Source organism: Frankliniella occidentalis, unplaced genomic scaffold, assembly GCF_000697945.3.
Source record: "Frankliniella occidentalis isolate FOCC.00 unplaced genomic scaffold, Focc_3.1 Scaffold353, whole genome shotgun sequence".
Taxonomy (NCBI): Eukaryota; Metazoa; Arthropoda; class Insecta; order Thysanoptera; family Thripidae; genus Frankliniella; species Frankliniella occidentalis.
Window position 1 is genome coordinate 239616 of NW_026267476.1, and position 10285 is coordinate 249900.

The following is a 10285-nucleotide window of genomic DNA, read 5'->3' on the forward strand; positions in this document are numbered from 1 at the left end:
CGCAAGTATCGAGGCCGGCAAACTCGGGCAAACTCTCGTTATCAGCGGATCGCAGCTCCTGCCTCTGCGGCGGGCGGGAGGCCGCGGCCAGGTTGGGTCAGGGGGCCTGGCCCCCGGGGCCCGCTGTCAGCCTGTCAGCGTGTCACAGCTCGCGGCTGCACCACAAAAAAAATAGCTGCGAAAAGCTGCGGTGGGTGTGGAAAAAAGTCCTGAACGCGACTGAAAGGCAGCGCGGACTGACTTGCACCATACTCCGCGCACTCCCTTCTCTTTCTCCACGGGACCTTACTCAGTCCTTCCTCTTTTGTCGTCGTCGAGATCATCATCGTCTCCTTTCTGCGGGAGGTGGTGAGGCTGGCGTTACACTGGCGCTGCGAACAAGTATACACTAACTCTCTCGGCAAACACACAGAATGATGACGGGACGGGTCCGGGCAGCGCCGGCCGGGGCCGGCTGGAGGCGGACGGGGAGGACGAGCTCAGCTCGGACGGGGAGGAAAATGGGAAGGGGAGGAGGTTGGGGGGGGGGCGTCCACGCTGATGTAGGTGATGCGCCGGGGATGTGTGTGTACTGCTAGTGTCGTCTCATCCCGTATTCAGGCCGTGCAGTCGCTGGGGATGCTCCCCCCACTCCAACCCTCTCCCCTCTCCTTTACTCTCTCGCGGCGTGGTCCTCTCCTTTATTACGCGTACGGGGGACGCTGGCTCACATTAAAGTAAGTAAAATGTTACCGCATGGCCGCAATGAGTGGCGCTGTGTAAGTTGTGTGTGTGTGTGTGTGTGTGTAGGTGTAGGTGTGTGTGCGCGCGCGCGCGCTACGTCTGTTATGTGTCCTGGCACCGGCGGAACTTTTTGTTCCGAGTGAGCAACACTAAACTTTTTCCTTCGGAAATTATCGTCACTTATTATTTTGGCGGACGACTCTCGTCGCGGTTATCTCCAGGAGTGGTGTGTTTGCTGCTGGCTCCTCCTAAGTTTGTTGTTGGCCACGTAACCGTGCGCTCCACGCCGCCCCGTGCCAGGACGCCACTCCCCTGCTGGATATCGCACTTTCATTCGCCATTATCCTCCGCCACACCCGCCTCCGCCTGCCTGCTCCGCCTGGTCTCCGGGCGCCGCCGGGTCCTTTTGATGAGGCGGTCACGAGAGCAGGGGGCCCCCTCCTCCGTCTGTCTCTCGCGCGTCCGCGTATCTCTTATTTCTATCTCTTTCTGCGGTCAAAGTGATGCTGTTGATCGTGCGGGCTTCGTGCATTCTGAACTGCAGCGCAGGGCGGACAGGGGCAGCAGCCTGGCGTGGCGTGACGAAGGCGGACGAAGGCCGCGGTGAAAGGGGCGTTCGCGGAAAGGACGACGCGAGTCGGCGGGGCGCGGGGCGCAACGCCCTGGCCCTGGCGAGGGAGGGAGCGGGGCCCTTCGGCACGACCCTTCTTGGCAAGTGGTCCTGGGACTGAGGCCAGATCTGGGTCTGCTTGCATGTCAATTCCTTTTGTCACAGCCGCCGGCTGCGGCCGCACAGCGCGCGCTCACCGCTCGTCCCCGCGCTTTTACACCGCGACCCGCGACCCGCGACCCGACACTTTATTTCGGCCCAGGGCGGGGCGAGGGTCAGGGCGCCACTTCCGGGTCCCATTCCGACCCACCCGTCGGTACTGGAAACGAAAATACCGCTTCCGTATAATTACGCCGTGCGTCATGTTTCTTTAGCTTGGAATGACAAACGGTCGACAAGACTTTGAGAAAATTTGAGTTCGGGTCTAGTGTGAAATCTGACAAAAAAATATTTTCGTGGAAAATGTAAGAAAATAATGGTTCCTTATGTCATGTGGGTACGGCGAGGCAGGGCTTTTTTCTCTGTCCTGATATTTGCGGGGGATACGAGAGGTCGGGGGCCCTATGCGCACAGGAGGCTTTTGTCTGCGTGGTGGCGAATGAGGGGGAGGGGATAGGGAGGGGTAGGCGGGGTAGGCTTTAGACGAGCGTTGGAGAAGAGAAGCTGATTCCCGGCTGACTCGCGGCTGACTCGAGTCCCAAGTTCCACTGACACGATGTGGCTTGGCAAACTCTCCCGCCGTACGCCAACCCCCCTCCCCCCAGTAACCAGTAATGCAGCCTCAGTCGGTGCGGCGCCAGGAGGGCAGGCCACGCGGGGCAGCGGGAGCGCCTGTCAGGTAGGCAGCTCTGTTAAGCTCCTGTGCGCGACGGGGATGCCTGCCTCTCAGGCGCTCAGCACGACACTCCATCACCACGTCGGTGGTGGCGCCTAGCGGGTAGGCAGCTCTGTTAAGCTCCCGTGCGCGGCGGGGCTGCCTGCCTGTCAGGCGCTCAGCACTGCTCCCCCCACCACGCCACCGTGAGCGCCTAGCGGGTAGGCAGCTCTGTCAAGCTCCCGTGCGCGGCGGGGCTGCCTGCCTGTCAGGCGCTCAGCACTGCTCCCCCCACCACGCCACCGTGAGCGCCTAGCGGGTAGGCAGCTCTGTTAAGCTCCCGTGCGCGGCGGGGCTGCCTGCCTGCCAGGCGCTCAGCACTGCTCCCCCCACCACGCCACCGAGAGCGCCTAGCGGGTAGGCAGCTCTGTTAAGCTCTCGTGCGCGGCGGGGCTACCTGCCTGCCAGGCGCTCAGCACTGCTCCCTGCTCCCCCCACCACGCCACCGAGAGCGCCTAGCGGGTAGGCAGCTCTGTTAAGCTTGCGTGCGCGGCGGGGCTGCCTGCCTGCCAGGCGCTGAGCACTGCTCCCCCCACTACGCCACCGAGAGCGCCTAGCGGGTAGGCAGCTCTGTTAAGCTTGCGTGCGCGACGGGGATGCCCGCCTCTCAGGCGCTCGTCACTAACGCTACCAGGCCAGCGCAAGAAGATTTTAGTCGGATAGGTTGACACAGGCTAATCTTTCTGTTTGTCGATCGGTACGCCTTGCAAAAAGTCGCGAAATGAAGAAATTAGCAAAATCACCCAAAGCCTCAAGAACCTGGTTTGGTTAGGGAGTGAATGGAAAAGACACCACCAATTCGAGGTGGAGTGTGCACCCAGCAAAATAGTTGCCTGATTCAAGTGAAAGCTGACACAAGATGAAATTTACCATTGAAACAATGCAATTTTGTTTTGGGAATAACATTTTTCTCTTATTTGAAAGGAAGTTTTAGCTTGATTAAAGAGTAAATTTGATCTTGTGTCAGAGGGCACTTGAAACAAGCACAGTTGGTTGGTGGACACCCTCGATTTACAGTGAGGGCATTCCATTGAATAGCACCACACCCTGCCTAACCTACACTGTAAATCGAGGGTGTCCACCAACTGTGCAACTGAAGTCCCACTGGTTCTAGGGTCGCTCAACTAAAGTCGCACAGTTGCTCTACACCCCTGATTTAAAGTGTAGCTATCCTAAGTACCACTGTACTCGACCCGATGACACCCATCTGCAGACGCGGGGAGTGGTAGAACTACCTCAGTCTCGTCATGGCTCCTCGATGGTCCTGCGGATATCACTGATGTCAACAGGTCCAGGTCAGGGTTCAGCCCAGCTAGAAACACTCGCGGTCTCCTCACGTCCACGCACCACGTCACCTGGCTCCGAACTGCCCCCTTCCCTGCTTTCGTCGCGAAGCTTCGGCCGCCGGGTGTCAGGTTGCATCCCCGCGGCTCGCGGGCGCGGACACTGCCGCCCGCCGGGCGCCCTGCCCTGCACCTGACATGGGTGCCGGGAGATTAGGCACTGACCGTTGCTCAGACCAACAATATGCTAACAATAAGCTGATATTCACGCCTGGAAATATTTGCGACTAGCGATACTCATGACTAAAAATATTCGGGTACCGGGACTGTTTTCAACTCGAATTTAAGCGAACCATTGAAAAGTGTGTGGGTGAGGTGGGGGGGGGGGGGTGGCGTTCTGTTTTACCTGGCGATTACGCGGGTTCTGTGAGGTAATAATGTGCTCATTGACGGTCCTAGTGATCGGTGTATTATCGGCAAATTAAGTACAAGCTACACCTCCACACTTGCTCCTGAGCGGCTGCCCGCGTTTTTGAAGTATAATTATTACGGTACTAGGAAAACTAAGAAAAACTAGCAAAACTCACACTCGGGATCTGCAATATAGTGGTAACTTTGAAAACAAAATAGACTCTATTTCCACCCGAAGCACTTTCCCACTATTTGGGGGATTCCCCGCCCCCTCCCCCATTCGTATTATGCGAGGGATTGTCAGAAGGAGGAGCACCGGTGGCATAACGGTGGGCGGATCGACAATGCAGGGACCCACAGTAGCAGCGGCAGCAGCAGGGCGCCGTGGAGGGCAGACAGTGGCGGTGATGACAGAGGCGTCAGTCAGTCTGTGGGGGGACGTCAGCGCACACGCCGCGTCCTGCGCTCACGTCAACGATGCATTTTGCAATATCGCACCCGTCGGGCTGCGTCTAACAACCCCGTGCAGGTCCCAGCCGTTGCCGTTGCTTTGCCGTGCCTGCGTCGTGAGCATTATAAATCCTTTCATTTAAAAAAAAAAAAAACCTTTACTGTAGGAAAAACAACGTAAAATTCAATCTTAAGACGACTACCCTGATAAGATTTCGGAACGGAGAGTGACGTGATATTCGCAAACGGAATACTTGAAGATGTTTTCATGCCGCCACTGCTCCGATGCTTAAATTCGTTTTCGCACGGCCGCTTCCCCCGGTGCCTCCGCACGAGCGGCGCGCCACGGCGGCGGAGGGGCAAATGGGGCGAGCGGATAACGTAACGGAGCCACTTTATTCAAGCCCTTCAAAGGGCCTAAGTGCCAGTAATGAAGCTTTACAGCGGCGTGACGGGGCCTCGGCCTGGGCCTCGGCCTGGGCCTCGGCCTCGGCCCGGCCCAACTCTTCGCGACTTACGGCTCGGCCCGCCGGCTCGGCCTGGCTTGGCCGACGGACGAGGAGCCCCCGAGGAGCATCATGATGGAGGCGCAGCGCAACTTTTTGGAAGCCGTTTAACCCCGTCCCGGCTGAAACAAGTAACAGGCGGGAGTCAGTGTAAAGACTCGCCAACGCGAAAGAAGGGCGTGTTGGCGATGGGCGCCCGGCCGGGCCAGAGGGCCAGGGTGGGCAGCGCCGACGACGCCGGGGCAGCGCAAATGGGGAGAAGGGCCTTGGCCAGCGCTGCTCCGCCAGGCTCCGCCAGGCTCCGCCAGGCTCCGCGACGGAGCGCGGAGTGCTTTCAGTTTCGGCTTTCGCAGCTCGTTTCGCGTCGCACGGCCTGTCGCTATGGGCCTGCCGACTCGCGCCTCGCGTGCCGGACAGAAAAACACGCAGATGAGAGAGACAGAGAAAGCGTCCGTAACGGTTTTTTTTCTGCGAACTTTTTTTTCTGTTTTAACGCCGTTGCCAGAGAAGGGCAATGGATAGAGGGGCAGTGTACAAGTTTATTGCGAATTTTTTAAAAAAAAAAACAGAACATTTGTTGTTTTTTATTGTAATTTACGGTATTATCACCCAGTTAAAAAAAAGGCCTCGTAGTAGGAATGCTTATATTTAACGAAATGTTTCTTATACAAGTGGGGGGGGGGGAGGTGAGGCTTGAAGAGTACAAAGAAGACGCGCAGGACAGAGAGGTCACCACTTCGCCACGACCGGAGCCGGAGCGGATATGGGGTGGAAGAGGACGGAAGGCCCTGTCTTTCTCTAGATCCCTTTCTTTCGTCTTGTTAGCCAGAGCCGCCCAGGATCGTCCAGAACGTCTCCTCCGCCGTCTCGAAGGAAGTAAGGTGACTTACTTCTTTGTAGTCTGTACTCGGTCGGAGCGCCACGCACCGCGCTTCGCTGCGCGCCGCCGCCAGGCAGAGCAGCGACGCTCATGGGGTGGAATGGAATGACAGAACGACTTGGATTCTCCTAACGACCTTTCGAGCCGACCGGCTCACCGGCGCTGCCAAGCGTCAAGAAACCGCCCCTCCCCCCTCCCCAACCCCCGCGGGAACCACCAAATCCACGGAAAACAAGAGGGGAAAAAATGGGAATATTTTATAATAACCGGGCACGACTCCAAATTACCTTAATATTCGCCGACGCGATCATTGGCGGGTTAGGTTTGAGTTCGTCCGCCTTTGACTTCTCGCTAGCTCGTAAAATGAATTATCTGCCAGTGAACCTTTCCTTTCCTCGTCCCACTCTCTTGTGGACGCGCTGTGCTATGAGGCGCGCTGAGGCGAGGGGCTCAAGTGATTCCTCTTCCCCTGTCATCGCGGCGACTCCAAATGGCGACGCCACGCCGGGGCCGGGGCCGGGGCCGGGAGCGGTGCGTCCCGTGTATGCACAACGCCCTGCCGCCGGGAGGTTCGGCGCCCCTCGGTGGCAACGGCCTCTCTGCTCGCCATGACGACACCACGTCTGCGCGCGACGGAATCGATATGCAAATAGCTTGAGTCAGCGGATGAGATTAGATTAGCTTCGAGAGTCCCACCGCTGCCTACGGCTGCCTACCCTACCACTGGCTGCCTACCACTGGCCGCCCGCCGTGCCCGCCGGCCAAGCTGTTCCAGGCTCGCCCCAGGCACTGCACCCCGCCCCGCCCCGCCCCTCACTGGCACTTACTCTTACTTTCATTACGAAGGAGTGGGGTCAGCCGAGCCGGCCCGGGCCCCGCACAGCTAGAAGGGCACACGGGACAGCGTTTTGTGTTGCCACTGGCACTGGCCCTTTGCTTTTCCTGTGTCATTCTCCCCCCCTCCTTTCCGCTCTCCCGCTCTCTTCTCGTACTCTTTCCCCTTCTTCCTTTTCGCTCCCTCTCTGCCATTCTCGCGGTCCTCATTTCTTTCCTCCCCGAAGAGACGTCCGGTCCGGTCCGGGCCGAGGTCCGACTGGAGGAGCAGAGTCGTAATTAGTTTTATTCGCAGTGGAGGAGTTTCGCCTCCAGGCGACTCCGCACTCGGAGCTGCGTGAGTGTGTGTGCAGTGGGTGGGGAGAAAATGTAAGAGGCAGAGACACAATCAGAAAGGAAGGCAGCCTGTTCAGAGGGATGTGCTGCGGCGCAGGGTGCACCGGCTCGTGGAGTGGAGATGAGAGCCCTGGAGAGCCCTGGAGAGCCGTGGGGAGCCCTGGAGGGCATACCAGGGGAGTCATTGTCGTGTAGGGCGGGGCGGTCGCGAGTGGCGAGAAAGCTCGAGGCAGAGAAGGGGCGCGGCGGGCCCGGGCTCGCGGGACATTGTCGTGCGGGAGCTGCAGCGGCTGCAGCACGGCGAGGAGACGCGGAGACGCAGCTATAGGCATCCTGTAACGCGGAGAACCGCCGAGCCGGCGGCGTGCAGCGAGGGGAGGTTTTTATTGCAAAATCATGGCATTTCTATGAGATAATTGGCGAGAGCAGGAAGGGGATATTGCCCCCCTCCCCCTTCTCCCCCAAGGCAAGGAAAGGCAAACATGATTCCGATGATGGTCGCGGCCCGGGCCGCACCAGCGGGGGGCCGCAGCATGTGCCAAAGACCGACTGAATGGGAAAAGTTTCTCCGCGCGCCTCCTCGCGCCTGCTGCCTTTGGGCCGCCCGGCCTCAAGGCGCAGCCCGGCAAGCGTTAAGTAAAAGCACGAGCCAACGGGCAAAACCACCACCCGCTGCCGCCCTGCCCGGGCCCGGCCCGGACCCTGCCCCCGCACGGCACACTCGCCTCGTCGCGTCGCACTTGCCTCGCCAATGTCGCTAAAATAAGGCAAGAAATGTGAAAGAAAGAAAGTTAAACCATTTTATTTCAGCTATCTCGTTGGGCACACAAAAATCCAAGAGTATGCAAATATTTGCACACTTGCCCAGAGAAAAAGAAAAAGTTATGTTTACCTTTTTGTCAGTTTCACTTTTAAACTCTGAGGAGTTGTCGCTGCATCAGGCGCGCACTCCGCCGCCTTTATTTTCCTCCGTGAACTCTCATTGGCACCGAACTGCCGCACCCCTCGCCTTCCGCCGTCCACCGCTGAAAAAGAAAAACACTAAAATAATCAATAGTAACCTCGTAGCGTCTTCGAAGGATCCTCCGTGATATGGGCCTCCGCACCCACACTACTCGGCCGCAATGTGCCCTCCACCCTCTTCCCAGCTGCGGGCTGAGGTAGTGCCCATCCCTCCATACGCGCCCCGCCCCGCCCCGCCCCACCTCACCCCGCCCCACTGCCCCTCCGCCGCACACAAAATATTTACGCTGGACGGGTGTTGCATAAGGCATGGGTGTGTTCCGCTAAGGTCTCCTCGGCTAATGTCCGCGCCCGCCGCCGGCTGCTCGGCTGCTCGCGGCTGCACTTCTGCGGGGCGCGGCGGGGCGCGGCCGGGAGGGGTACGCCACGGACGGAACGGGCGGGCTTTGATCTGGATTAATAATTTTGCTCGCGGCTTTGAGGCGACGCTGCCACAGTCTGCAGCCTCGGCCGTCCAATAGCGCGTTGCCTCCCTGCGCACCCTCCCCCCCCCCCTCCATACACCCTCGCCAGCCGCAGGCGCACCGCGCAACACCTCGCTCGGAAGCATCGATAAAAAAGGGGAAGAAAAAACAAAAACGCCGCCCGTGCGGTGCTGCGGCGGGCGCGACGGAAACTGGAGTGCAACGGACATAAAAGGTAGCGTAAGTCATGTTTTACAGGATTTGCGCGAAGCTCTGGACGTGTGCGTGCGCGTGGTTGCACGAGGGTGAACAGGAAGGGTGTTCGTATTTCCTGTCGTACGGCGGTGGACAGCTGACAGCTTCCTGCAGGAAGTAGTTTAATGTCATCAAATTAGTAGAAGAGGCAATTTGTCCGTCAGATTCATCGACCTCTTATAGTGCTGCTCACTCGGTGCACACGCACTACTAGATGGTTGACATCAGCTCGGGATTTACAAACTTGCCCGAATTTGATTAATCCCCCGTCTCCCCTTGATGATGGCGAGTTCCTCGCTTCTTCTTCACCATTTCTTTCTCCGCGAATCAAAACATAAAACAATAAAACTTTTTGGAGCCTCTGCTGATAGCTGGTGCCGCAGCTGGCAGCTGACGATGGAGTGGAGTTACAGACGTGGTCTTGTCTTCAGGCCCGCGCGTTATTATTTCTTTCTTTTTTCTGCGACGCATTTCTTTTCAACTGAAGGAAGCTATCGCTTGAAAGCGAGCCCCCCGGTAATTCGGAGGGAGCGCGGTGGACAGAAGAGAGAGAAAACAATAAGATGGCACAAGATCAACTTTAACTTTGACTGATTACGTGATACGGATGAGGGGAGAGAGGGGCCCCCGAATCCCGGACACCTAAAACTGGGAAGAAAGCCGCCGAAATAAGACGAAAGAGGAGATATTAAATTTCCACGGTGACTGGCTCCCATTTGGCATTCATTCTCCCGTGCTGATGTGTTTTTTTCTTTCTATTTTTGTTTTCTAAACAATGGATCGGCTTGACTTTGAGGGTATTTCGGGGTCAATCTCGTTATAAGGCCGACCACCGCGCGCAGCTTTTACTCACTCACTCGAGCGTCTCGGCATGGGTATTACCCTCGGTAATACCTGAAGTGTCATAAGCGAAGGGGGGAAAAAAGGTAAAGTTAATCAAAATATAAGATAAGGAAACCCACCGAGCAGAACATGAGTACCATTGAGTCGTAGCAGGCGGAGGGCGGAAATTCGTCCTCGCCGCTCCGCCCCGCGCCACGCCGCGTTGAGCCGCTTGGGTTATAATTGCCCCGTCCCTCTTTAAGGCTGCGAGCCTCACGCGAGGAGGCGGAGGAGCGAGAGCGAGAGAGTGGACAACTCTGTCCGATTGGAGGAGACTGGAGCCGCGGAGGATTTTCGCCGCAGTGTAAGTTTCCGAGACCAGACGCACTCGCCTTATTAAGCCGATAGCAATCCCACAGAGCGGGGAGCCTTTTGAATAAGCCAACTGAAAGGGATGGCTGTGCCAGTGCCAGCGCGGCTGCGGCGGCGTCGGCGGCGGGGAGGGAGAGGGGAACCTGCGTGCGAATCCGCCAACGCCAGCTGATTTTGACTCACTAAAAAGTGAGCGCCCAAAGATGCTTAAAACCTCATCTGACGGAGTAACTGTTACGTTCATGCTGTGATGATGTTGTGGTTGTGCCGCCTGCTCGTTCGGCCAAATCCTTCCTGTGCTGGAAACGAGGGAAAAATTGGTCCGGCTGCATCAGCTCGGCCGCCCACACATCTGTCAGTTTGCTTCCCCCATCCCTTTCCCCCCTTCATCCACATGGCTCGATGAAGACGCGATGAAGCATTGCCCCGAGCCACGCTGCGCCACGCCTCGAAGATGCGGCAATATTGCTTATCTCCTCCACTGAGTTGGAAGTAGCCCCCC

The 10285-nt window shown here is 57.9% G+C and overlaps 1 protein-coding gene and 1 long non-coding RNA gene across 2 annotated transcripts in view; one reads left to right on the plus strand and one right to left on the minus strand.

Moving 5' to 3' along the window:
* Nucleotides 1-3970: 3970 nt before the first annotated feature.
* On the minus strand, nt 3971-6209 carry LOC127751128 (uncharacterized). Its single transcript, XR_008011987.1, has 3 exons — nt 6025-6209; nt 4555-4979; nt 3971-4460 (listed from the first exon to the last, which is right to left on the minus strand). It is a non-coding gene; the product is annotated as an uncharacterized LOC127751128 (long non-coding RNA).
* Nucleotides 6210-8511: 2302 nt separating this feature from the next.
* The window catches only part of LOC127751129 (uncharacterized), a 28478-nt gene continuing 26704 nt past the window's right edge, over nt 8512-10285 (plus strand). Inside the window, exon 1 of the mRNA XM_052274217.1 lies at nt 8512-8569. The gene's annotated coding sequence lies outside the window, so the exon portion shown is untranslated. The remainder of the gene's footprint in view (nt 8570-10285) is intronic.